At 46.4% G+C, this 12,810-nt stretch overlaps 1 pseudogene; it reads right to left on the reverse strand.

The window, feature by feature from the left end:
* Positions 1–10,349: 10,349 nt before the first annotated feature.
* LOC147985363 (replication protein A 70 kDa DNA-binding subunit A-like) lies at positions 10,350–12,786 on the reverse strand (annotated as a pseudogene).
* Between the last annotated feature and the right edge of the window lie 24 nt (positions 12,787–12,810).

The raw sequence follows: 12,810 nt of genomic DNA on the forward strand, positions 1-12,810 counted from the left end.
ACGGAATTTTCTGATGGACCTAATACTGAACTTGGCGGTGTGTCAATCCAAAAAAGGAAAGAGGTTGATTTTCCTCACGCCAAACTTCACAGCCATCCAAAAGACTGGAACCAAACCTGGTTCTATTGTCAGAATACCGCCCCTGCTGAAGAGAATCCCTTGCCGGGCTACCGTCTGCACCGGCTCAGTAATAATCACCCTTTACCTCAAAGATTGCCTGCCAAATATCGACAAGCCTATGCACCTCAACTCGCCAAACTTCAGGCTCTTCTTGCCAACGGTTTAACTGGTGTTGATCTCGTCCGTTGCTGGATTTCATGGTGCATTCTTCCCTTAAGCCGCCGGCCCGGATTGATGTTCGAATACACCGGCAAAACCAATGATCCTCAACGGTTTAATTCAATAGCACTGACGGACGATGAAGTCAGTGAAAGTGTAAAGAAAATACTCGACGAACCGCTTGCCGTATGTACTCAAATTGGTCTGCGTCCTTTTTATGCCTCCAACAAATCGCCCGGGGTAAATATTTTAACCTTGTACTTTTCCTTATCCTTCTTCGCTTTGACACTGCTATAATAATACTTTTGTGCAATCCCATAGGCCAGTAGCTCTTTTTGGAAAAAGAAAACTCAAGACAAAGTAGCTAAGGCTCCTCGTAGTAAGACAAAGGTCATCAAGAAAGCTGCCAGAAAGAAAACTGCTGAGTCTTGAGAACCACCAGAAGATGTCGATGACTCGGCTGAAGAGGTAAAGTTTGATCTCCCTTGACTTCTATCCATATATTTTACTGACAATGATTATTTCCAGGATGATGCGGAGGCCAGCCATGCAGATCATGATGAGGTAATTTGTCTTTCTTCTGACTCGGAACTTGTGCCGGTTCAACGATTTCGCCGTGCAGATCGAAAAGTGAAATGCTCTCACCCTGTTGCTCATTTGGATCAAAAGCTTTCTTTGAAGACACAGCAACCCGAAGGGCGTCGCACAACCCGGCACAGTGGTCAACAGGTCACTTCTTCTGGTTTACCTCATACCCCAAACCGGAAATGTCGTCCAGAGGTTGCTTGTTCTTCTGAAAAACGTTATCTTTTGAAAGGTTTCTTCCGATGCCCTCTCAATTCATCTGATTCAAATTATCAGGCATCTTCTAATTCGTCTGGAGGTTCATCAACCACTCAGCTACCTCCCCTGAAAACCGTCCCTGGGTAAATGTGTAGTCTTCCCTTCTCTTTCATAACTCAGTTGACCATGATAATCTTTGTTTTAATATTAGTGCTCAAGCTCGTTTGAGTAAGAAGGCCAAGACCAGCGCCCCTACTGGTGAAGTTGAGCCGGAGAATACTCCTATGGATGTTGATAAAAATCTCGATAATCTCATGGATGATTTTACTCTGCCAGAGCCAACTATCAATGTTAATCCGCCGGAAGCTGATCCGGCCATGCATGAGGATACCTTAAGCCCACATGCTATGCCTGCAAGTCCGGCTGCTGATCCACTGAAGTCAAGTGCTAATCCGCCAAGCGCAGCCAAAGACGATGACGTTATTGTTACTGGCACTGCTTATACCGCTCCGGGTGATCCGGTTGTCTTGTCAAAACATACCGCCAAGGATGAGTTTATTTCAATGGGCAAGAGGAAGATGGAAACTGATATGTCAAAATATGCTAATCTTTCTGCCCAGGATCTTCATTCCGGTTTCTTGAACCGGCTTTATACAAGTCGAGATACTGAGTCTGACTTGGTAAATCTGATGAAGGAACATTATGAGGTAAACATTTTCCTCCTTATCTTTGTATTTTCACTGCCTTGTATCCTGTAGCCCCCAAGGGTCGGTTTAAATTTGTAAAAACAAACCGGGACTTTGAATTTCCAAACTGCACATTGTTGACTTTTAAGTTTTTTGAACAAACACACATTAGCCCCCAAGTGCTAGGATTGAAACTTGTATGAATCCTTGGGACTTTGAATAAGCAGTAAGAACGAATTAATCCGCATTAGCCCCCAAGTACCAGGATTGAAACTTGTATGAATCCTAGGACTTTGAATAAGTAGTAAAAACGAATTAATCCGCATTAGCCCCCAAGTGCCAAGGTAAGAACCAGTAGTATGCTTGGGACTTTTGATAAAATATTGAAATGCTCCTCTTGATTTTGGCAGGCTGACATAAACCATCAACGGACGCAGATTGCTGATCTTCAAGAAATTATCAAATCTCAGCAAGAAGAATCTTCCAAAGCTAAAAATGAACTTCAAGCAGCTTTAACTTCCATAGAATGACTGAAAGAAAAATTCAAGACGGAACGTGCCAACTAGGACACTGAAAAGGGGACATTGCTGAAACGGGCTGAAGACGCCGAATCTGCACTTAAACCGGTAGCAGAAGAACTTTCTGGGTTAAAGTGCCAAGTAAACGCCATGACCTCCGCAGTATTTTGTAAGTACTCCTTAGCAAATTATTTGAAATACCCATCTCATAAGGTGCCGGTTGAAATATGAAATTCTTAAACCATTGCAGGGAGCCGCATTACTCATCTAGGTTCAGATGTACGGATGAAGCTGAAAGCAGCGTATACTCTTCTGGAACAACTTTACACGGGTGCTCAATGGGTTATCTGTGCAGCCTCCTATGACAAACCGGCCCCAACACTGATCAAGGATACTCTGACAAGGCTATCCATGGTACCAGCACAGCTAGAAGAGGTGAAGCGATCTGCTTCCAGGGCCGGCGCTTTGTTGGCACTTACCCGAGCCAAAGCATGGATAGCTGACTTGGATCCGGTTGACCTTGCCAAAGGCTTTCCAAGCACACAAGAAAATGGGGCAGATTTTGATGATGCAGCCCTTAAAAGAGTGACAAGGGAGATGCGTCCTCTGGCGAGTCAGTTGGCAGAAGATGCTAACTTGACGGTTCACCGGTCTTATTATGATGCTAACAACAAACGGGTTAACCCTGTCATTCCGGAGGCGCAAAATCTTATTCCAAGAATCCGTAAGCACACTTATGCCCCTGACATTGATCCGTCAGAACTTATCAATGAAGAAGCTATCTTTCAGGCCTTAACCCGGATTGACTGGACCACCACAAACTTCCAGCCGCTAGGTGGGGAAGAGGAGGCTGAACCGACGCCAGATGACCCATCAACTTCGCATCAACATGGTAATGAGACTTGATCCGGCAATTAGAATGATGCTCCAGAAACCTTGTTCTGCTGGAAACACCATATTTTGGGCCTTCAAGCGCCTTGTAATAAGCTAGTGGAAATACTTTGATCCGTTGCCCTCGTGTAGCGGGATATACTTTGCGTTGATTTGTCATGAGAATTTCAGCACTGGCTTATGTATTTTTACAATATTATGCAGTCCCTGCGCCTGCATAAGGAAAATCTGTGATATAAAACATTGCTGTTGGTTTACCAATTGTGATGTGAAGAAAAGGTGAAAACCCAACTTCCACCATGCCATGTTGGCATATATGATATAAAACCGGGTTGTGATGAACACTTGCCGATTGCTGGAGACAAAGTGTCAAAGCCAGACCGGTTTTGAGGGATGCCGGATTACCTTTAATTGTATACTTTAACAGAAGATCCATAAGCCATGCCGGGTTTAAGCAACTCCGGTTTAACATAGACCTCACGAAAAACAAAAACTTGGCAGAAAAAAGCAAACAAAAAACTGCAGTCGAGGCTTTTTGAGGGCTGCCAGGCCCAAATCGAGGCTTTTCATGGGCTGCCAGGCCACTAAGTTAAACCATTTTGGCAAAGCCTTTTAAGATGGCCCTCCAACTAACCAATCATCATTTTAACTTCGACAAGTTCAGGGTCTCAATGAGAGTAACTGTCAAACGTTCGACGGTTCGTGCCAGGATTACCTGGATAGGAGTGGCTTACTTGATGAAGGCAGGCTAACCCGGGGTTTTAGGTGAATACACCAGGCTTCCAAGCCGTGGGTCGATACCCAGCTACAAGGGTCCTTTCAAACTCTTTGGTATTTGACGCAAAGAGCCCCCAAGTAACTTTGTGAGCTGTGCTCAATGGGTGCCTATGTTTGAGTTGTGCGTAGCAACAAGACTCTCTTTGGCCCCTTGGGTGTGAAGCTCCCAAGCTTTGTTGTGGCGTGATAGCTGCATCAAGAGGGTAGTAACGCTATGTTCTCTTTGGTGAATACACCTATGTTTGAACAGGAAGCCCCCATGTTAACAGATATTTGAAGAAAAACGGCGGAGGCCCTGCTTGATAGCAAGGATGCCGGTTTATTATATTAATCATAGTATATACATTGTTGAAATATGTACATATGAAAAGCCTATGGCTTCAAGTGTAATAAGGCCGTAAGAGAGCTATGTTCCATGGCCGCCGGGTCTCTTCCTCAGAGCTACGTGAGTCTTCTCGAACGTCAATGAGGTAGTATGATCCGTTGTGCAGATTTTTGCTGACCGCTCGGGCATTGGCAGCCACGTACAACAGTAGAGGTTCATTATCAATTGGAGCAGCGAGGACTGGCGGTTCAGCTAGCTGCCGCTTCAACTCCTTGAATGCCATATCAGCGGCGTCACTCCAGACGAATTTATTTGTTTTCTTCAACATCTGATACAGGGGAATCGCCTTCTCTCCCAAACGGCTGATAAATTGGCTGAGGGCTGCAATCCGGCCCGCCAGGCGCTGAACATCATTGATACATGCCAGTTTAGCCAAGGATGTGATTGCTTTGATCTTTTCCGGATTTGCCTCAATACCTCTGTTAGACACAAGAAAGCTCAAGAGTTTGCCTGCCGGAACACCAAAAACACATTTGTCCGGGTTGAGCATCATTATGTAAACCCGAAGATTGTCAAACGTCTCCTTGAGATCATTTATCAGGGTTTCCTGCTTCCTGGATTTCACCACAATGTCATCCACATAGGCATGAACATTACGGCCGATCTGCTTGTGAAGACAATTTTGCACACAACGCTGGTAGGTTGCTTGGGCACTCTTGAGCCCAAAGGGCATAGAAACATAGCAGAAGGCTCCAAAGGGAGTGATGAAGGCTGTTTTCTCCTGGTCCTTAACTGCCATTTTAATATGATGATAACCTGAATAAGCATCCAGAAAACTCAGGCGCTCACAACCCGCCGTTGCATCAATGATCTGATCGATACATGGGAGAGCGAAAGGATCTGCCGGGCAAGCTTTGTTCAAATCAGTGTAGTCCACACACATATGCCAAGTGCCATCTTTCTTAAGAACAAGCACCGGATTAGCCAACCATTCGGGATGAAACACTTCGACGATAAATCCAGCTGCCAGCAGCCGGGCTACCTCTTCGCCGATGGCCTTGCGTCTTTCTTCGTTAAAGCGGCGAAGGTACTACTTGACCGGTTTAAACTTAGGACCAACATTTAGCGTGTGCTCAGCGAGTTCCCTCGGTACACTTGGCATGTCAGAAGGTTTCCATGCAAAGATGTCCCGGTTCTCACGGACGAACTCGATGAGCGCGCTTTCCTATTTCGGATCCAGATTTGCACTGATACTAAACTGCTTGGATGAATCACCAGGGACGAAGTCAACAAGCTTAGTCTCATTAGCCGGTTTGAATGTCAGGGCCGGGTCATGTTCAGTCGTAGGTTTCTTCAGAGGTGTCATATCTGCCGGATCAACATTGTCTTTATAGAATTTCAGCTCCTCCATGGCACAAACCGATTCTGCATAGGCAGCTTCGCCTTCCTCGCAATCCAAGGCAATCCTTCGGCTCCCATGTACTGTGATCGTCCCCTTATAACCTGGCATCTTGAGCTGCAGATAGACATAACATGGCCTCGCCATGAATTTCTCGTAAGCCGGCCGTCCAAATAGCGCGTGATATGGACTCTGGATTTTCACCACTTCAAAGGTCAAAGTCTCAGACCTGGAATCAAACTCATCTCCAAACACAACTTCCAAAGCAATCTTTCCCACAGGGTAGGCCGATTTACCTGGTACCACACCATGAAAGATAGTGTTGGACGGTTTAAGATTCTTATCCATCAAACCCATGCGACGGAAAGTCTCATAGTATAGGATGTTGATACTGCTTCCTCCATCCATCAGAACCTTGGTAAACTTATAGCCCCCCACCTGAGGCGCTACCACCAAGGCTAGCTGGCCCAGATTGTCAACCCGGGGCGGGTGATCCTCCCTGCTCCACACAATAGGCTGCTCCGACCATCGTAGATAATGTGGTACAGCTGGTTCAACAGTATTGACTGCCCTCTTGTGAAGTTTCTGATCCCGCTTGCACAAGCTGGTAGTGAACACATGATACTGTCTGCTGTTCAACTGCTTGGGGTGACTCTGGTAACCTGACTATTGCTGATTCCCTTGGTTATTCTGCTGGTTATTACCATGGTTGTTCTGATGGCCCTGGTTGTTCTGAAATCCAGAGCTTGAACCGCCGCCCCCATGGAAACCTGGGCTTGAACCACCCGGTGGATCCTGATCATACCGGTATAAATCAGAATTTTTGAACTCCCTCATTATGTGACAATCTTTCCAAAGATGTGTGGCAGGGGCCTCCTTGGTTCCATGCTTCGGGCAGGGCTGGTTTAACAAACGCTCTAGATTCATGCCGCGCTGGGGCGGTTTACCTTTGCGACGCTGCATATTTGTGTTAGCCACCAAATCTGAATTATCCGATTTACGCTTACTGTTATTCCCATGGCCCCCTTGGTTGTGGTGCTGCCCTTTTGCACCGCCGTTCTTCTTTCCCTTCTCCGGTTTGTCCTCCTCTGAATCCGGATCCTTGGTATTATCTGAATCGACATACTTAACTAAAGCGACCATGAGTGTTGACATGTCGTTGCAATGACATTTGAGCCTTCCCAACTTCTATTTCAATGGCTTGAAACGGCAATTGCCCTCCAACGTTAATACCGCGGTATCTGCATTAATACGATCTGACGAATGCAAAATCGTCGAGACTCGTTTAACCCAATAGGTCGTGGACTCCCCTTCCTCTTGGACACAAGCGGCCAGATCCACAATTGACATCGGCTGCTTGCACGTATCCTTGAAGTTCTGGATAAACCGGCGCTTTAATTCGGCCCATGAGTCGATAGAGTTGGTTGGCAAGCTCTTCAACCAAGTGCGAGCTGTTCCTTCCAGCATCATGGTGAAATATTTAGCACAAACCGCCTCATCCACATCTAACATCTCCATTGCCATCTCATAGCTCTCCATCCACGCCTCTGGCTGCAACTCGGCGGTGTAATTTGGTACCTTGCGAGGTCCCTTGAAATCCTTGGGCAATCGCACATTATGCAGTGCGGGAGTTAAACATGGTACTCCTAGGGAACTGAACATTACCCCTGGCTCCACGGAGGCAGTGGGGTGAACCGGAGTATGATGTCGTGCTTCGTGTCGAGCTGTCAACTCGGCCCCCCGTCGTGCGCGGCCGTGGTCCACAACATCTTGCGCATTAGCACCTCCCCTGGCCGGGTTGTTCTCCCGTGGCGAATTTCGGTGGCGTGCACTACTGGATACGGCCCGTTCGTCTTCCACGTGTCTGCTATAACTCCGGCTTGGACAGGGAGTGGAATGAATCCTCTCACGGCTGTGTGAATACGCTTGCTGTTGATTCAGTGCTGTCTGAAGGAGATCCCTGGCCCGACGCGCTTCCACTGCAACTGGTGATTAGCCGTCGGTTGGGAGAGCCGCCAGGCGTGAAGCGGCGGCCACAATATTATCCAACATGTTGGAATAATGCCCAGGCGGCGTCGATGATACAACGTTGTTCTGGCGAGGCAGGTTTGTTGCGCGTGGCTGAACCGGTGCTCCTTCTTCTGGTGCCCCCGCCCGGTTTGGCACGGGTTGGTTACCAGCTCCTGCACCTGGCGTGTTGAAAAGATTTTGCGGCTCATAAACCGACGAGAGACATGATCGGTACCTTCTTCTCATGACCTCTTCTGAAGCATTCTGATCTAGTCTAATTCGGTAAGCCTGTGCTTCCAACTCGGCCTGCTCTGTGGCCATCCTGGCGTTCTCTGCTACCAGGTCCGCTTTAGCCTGGGCTATCTGATCTTTCACCTTTAGAATCTCCACATCGTGCTGATCCCTGGCTGCTGTGTCTACCTCCGCGAACATCAGTGCCGCTAGAGCATCGAACAAATCAGACAAGACTTGGGCCGGAGGCGGCGCCGAGCTTCCTGCACCTGCTGGCGTGGCCGTTGTTGAACCGGGGAGTACCGCTGCGGCGGTAGATAAATGAGGCACCGGTCGTGTGCCGGCCATGAAGACAGCGACCCGGTTTGGTAGACCGGGGGAATCCGGAATACTGTTGTCCTCGGATCCTCCCTCAATCCGGTTGTCGTACAACTGGTAAAGCGATTCGGTTTCTCCGGAAGACTCGTCATCACTACGGATTACGGTTTCTCCATCGGTGATCGGTTCCTCCTCATAACCCGAACCGTGGATGACACCCACAAAAACATGCCTGGCCTCAGGCTGAACCGGTGAAGAACTTGCACGTCGAGCCGTCTCGATGATGTCGGTGCAGGTGTCCGGCTCGGGGGCCGGTTCGCCGATCTTGCCGATAAAGACGTGAATCCCACCAAAGGGGACCCGGTACCCATATTCGATTGAATTAGCCTCGGGACCCGTCCTGCGTTGTCGATGTAGAGCTTGCCGCGGCGACTCTTCGTCATCCGGCCCATAGCATATCCCCTCAGTCCATCGAAGTTGCCCTTAAAGAACTCGAAACTATCGTGCGATAGACCCACGGTGGGCGCCAACTGTCGTGGAATTGTCACGGCAGATGTCCTCATGGAAGGACTTAGTCGTGGAGCCATCATTACGAGTTAGCTTGAAGGGGTTAAACCGGACAAAGGGACACGGGAGTTTTATATTAGTTCGGCCCCTTCGATGAAGGTAAAGCCTACGTCTAGTTGTGATTGGTATTGCTGGGGTTTCGAAGACCAGGGAGCGAATCCGCTTTGTCTGGCTTCAAGTTGTTGTTTTCTGTCCCTGAACCGCCGCCGGGTCACCCCTTTATATATTCAGGAGGATCCCGGTCGGTCTATAGAGTCCCGAGGCTGGCTCATACAAGTGTCCACCTCGGTCTCTTCTTTCTTATCTTACAATGCAAGTTTATACAATCATGGCGGTTTATTGTCATGGGCCCTAAACCGCCTGCGGGCTCTGGGCCTCTAAGCTTCATCCGTAAAGCGCCATCTTCTGGGTTTCCTTGGGCTTCAGTATAACTGAAGGTGAACCGGCCCCTCCTGGGCGGTTTACCCTCAGTGGTTATATCCTCAACACGGCAGCTATTTCCTCACACTTCTTTGGAGGATCCTCTGCCAGAGGGAGCTTCTTGTCATTGCCGATAAATAAAGCACGTCTGGTCCTGCTGGGTGGGCATGGTGATTTGCTAGAAAATAAAATACGATTATAAGAGCAAGCAAGTATTAGAAAATACTGCAGTAGTCCTTTCTAAAGAGGCATACCCTGGAGATGCAGATGAAAGGAGACCAACACTGAGCTTTGAAGTTGGTGTCTACGTCTGAGTGTAAAAAAAGAAATGAGAAGAACTGAATTAGTTTTCGGGCATCTTGATTGAATAAATCGACCGAGAGATGGTAGACTAAGAAAACAACACACCGCGCCTATAGGTGATGGAAAAGTTATAGCAGGGCTCCCTGAGGAGCTGCCAGGCTGGGCTTGCTTGATGCTTGGGGTACTGGGTGTGAACATCTCATATGGTATTGGACTGTCAGTGGGGGAAGCAGAGGATGATGCTCCAGATGATCCAGGGACACAGTCAAAGGCAGATGAGCTTAACTCAGGCTTGTTGGTTTCCATAATTTTCACAACTTGAAATGATAACTATGTGCTTGTGGTTGCAAAGCTTCTCTTTGCAATGGACACAAGAAGTTTATACTTCTGCCAAATAATCTGGGTAACCTCTCGTGGAGGAATCCTATCAATCATCGATACACGAGCTATCTCTTGTATGGTTGGAAGTCCTGGGTTTCTAAACTTCAGTAAATTGAGGAGTGGTTTTCCAACAGCTGCTTTTCCAACTTTATCAAACATGGTGAACTCATCCTCACCTACGTCATCACTCGCAAATACCGAAAAACAGTACCTGCACATGGCACGAATAGAATGGGGATTGTAGTAAAGGACTAATAAAACATGGAAGAGGCATGTCTAAATAAATCAGGCAGGAAGCCTGAGGAAACAAACAACACAAAAGAAAAGAAACAGGAGACAAAGGTCTAGGATGGCACATACGTTTCCTGTGCTGCTATGGATGAGCAGTTAGGATTGGCACATCAGTAGTTCGATGCGACTATTGTAGAGGTCTTGTTGCAGGAGGAGCAAGAGAAGAACCACTAGCGCTGATCAGGATTGAGCCTCTGGACAGTAACGGTACATATGAACCGTTTTTCCTGTCGAAGTAAGATAACTTGCAGTTGAGCACAAGACCAGGAAAAGTGGGAACAACATATAGCGGAAAAGACAGCGAGGATACCTCGTTTTCGTAAGGGTTCAGGCGGAGGAGATCTAACACAGTCTTTTCAACAGGATCAGCGTAGATACGGGTAGTAAATGCACCCTCGGTCAAAGTAGCATCGTTATCAATGGGTTTGAAATTGGTCCCCAACCTATTTTAATACGCAACATGGGAGATAGTTAGCAGCGTGACAAATAAAACAACATTGTCTTCATATTCATGGTTAAAGCAAGAGAAGCCAATTAGAAGGCATACAGAAATCACCTGTTGCAGAAGTCATTTATCACTGGGAGATCCTCGTCAATGTACCAACGGCAAGCAGAACTACCACTAAGTCCTTGAACACCTCATAGTTATTGAACAATATAGAGGGGTAAGAGGCTACATTGAATATAGGATGAAAAGGCTGTACAATACAGAATGCATAAATGTATAAGATGCAATAGATTGACCACCTTGATTTATTTTAGGTAGTGTTCCTACGAAAATTGCAATCACAGCTTCCTTTTCGTCTCTTGCCCGCACTTCTTCTTCTTCAAATTCAATCGCTCGATCGCCCTAGAGGACCAGGCTTAGCTCCTTGCCCCTATAGGCTTCATATGACGAACAAATCAGTAAACAAACAAACGAGCAGGCGGCCTAGAATGGTGCATGCATAATAATAAGCAAATGACACTTACTGTAAATCAGTTAGGATTATTGTCCTTGTGTTTGATGGCTCTGGCTGATGCATTGATTGGATAGTGACCACATCAGAAATAGCAGTTATTCTTCCAATGACATCATCAAAACCATAGAATTTGCAAGAGCGTCAGACTCCAGATATTTGACAAGTGGTTTTTAATGTACTTAGGCGTGCAGTGACACAACTTACCAAGGAAACGAGGCAGTGGCCCACATGACCTGGGGATGTCCTGAAATGGGATCAAATTGTAGGTGCAGAACGGGTAATCTACTTCCTAGTCATGGCGTAAAACAACATTGCTAAACCTGGTGAACTGAATCATGAAGCGACTCTCAACAGGTCTATAAGTTGTCTTTGCTTCAATGCAGTTGAAGCTGCTCATCATGTAGACCTTTCCTTCCTGCAGCTCATTCTTCAGTTCTTCTGCTCGCTGAGGAGGTATCTGCACATACATATGGTTGCCCTACCAACAAAAACAGCAATCAGAAAGGTATCCTAGGCCAAATATGGATAGTTGGCGTTGAGCTAGCTATGTAAAGACAAACCTGGCTATCAAGAACAACTAAGTCCATGTGCTGGATAGGCCCATTGTCAGTCCCCCCACGATAAAACCATAGGCGCGAGACAAGGACAGAGACAACCCACTTCCTGCTGTGCTGGTGTATCTCAGAGAGCATCTGATGCGCCATCTGGAAACATAAAGACACTTTTGCTTAGGAAGGTAAAAATACACAAAGAAGCAACATATTAGGTTTTGCAATATGATAGCATACCTAATTGAAGTCAAGTGAACAGACATACTAAGCGAACTACCAAAATACCTTTAACACGTACATAGATGCACAGAAAAGAACAGTATTCGCTATCTTAGGTAATGAGTAGCAACATATAAAACAACATTTACAGTCTCAAATCTTATTGAAAAGTGAGCAGATAATCGAAATATTTCACCAAATTAGGAAGCATACAATAATAGAGACTAAGAGGCAGCAAGTAGTAGTGAGACCAAAAGCAGCTCGCAAAATAAAGCACGACGTAAGTACTATTCCAAAGACTCAAAGATCCCAGAGAAAACTATGTTTCTAGTCTGAGATCCAAGTGTGCCATCTTCGTTCTCGATAAGTATTTTCAAGTTTTTCTTGGAAGTCACACGTGAAACTGCCACGTAAAGCTGGCCATGAGTGAAAACAGGGCTTTTCAGATATAATCCAACAGCTAAGAGAGTCTGTCCCTGGCTCTTATTGATAGTCATGGCATAACAAACCCTGACTGGAAACTGGCGACAATGTAAAGTAAATGGCCATTTAGGATCCTTGGCAGTGAGGCAAATCCTTGGAATGTACACAATATCCCCAATATTAGAACCAGTCATGATAATAGCCTAAATGACTTTCTCACCAAGTTTAGAGACAACAAGACGAGTACCATTACAAAGACCAGTTGCCTGACTCAAATTTCTAAGGAGCATAATCGGCATGCCTTTTTTCAATAGCAACTTGTGCTGTGGGAAATTGTTAATTTTAATTGTATTGAGGTACTCGATGGGATAAAACACATCCATATTACGCATTGAGTCAACATCATTTCCTATAGAATCATAGCTTAAGTACTCTCTCTCAGCAGAAGGCATTAAGGCTAGCACATGGTCATTAAC

This window comes from Triticum urartu, chromosome 2A (genome assembly GCF_056163025.1).
Source record: "Triticum urartu cultivar PI428250 chromosome 2A, HENAU_Tu73, whole genome shotgun sequence".
NCBI classification, from domain to species: domain Eukaryota; kingdom Viridiplantae; phylum Streptophyta; class Magnoliopsida; order Poales; family Poaceae; genus Triticum; species Triticum urartu.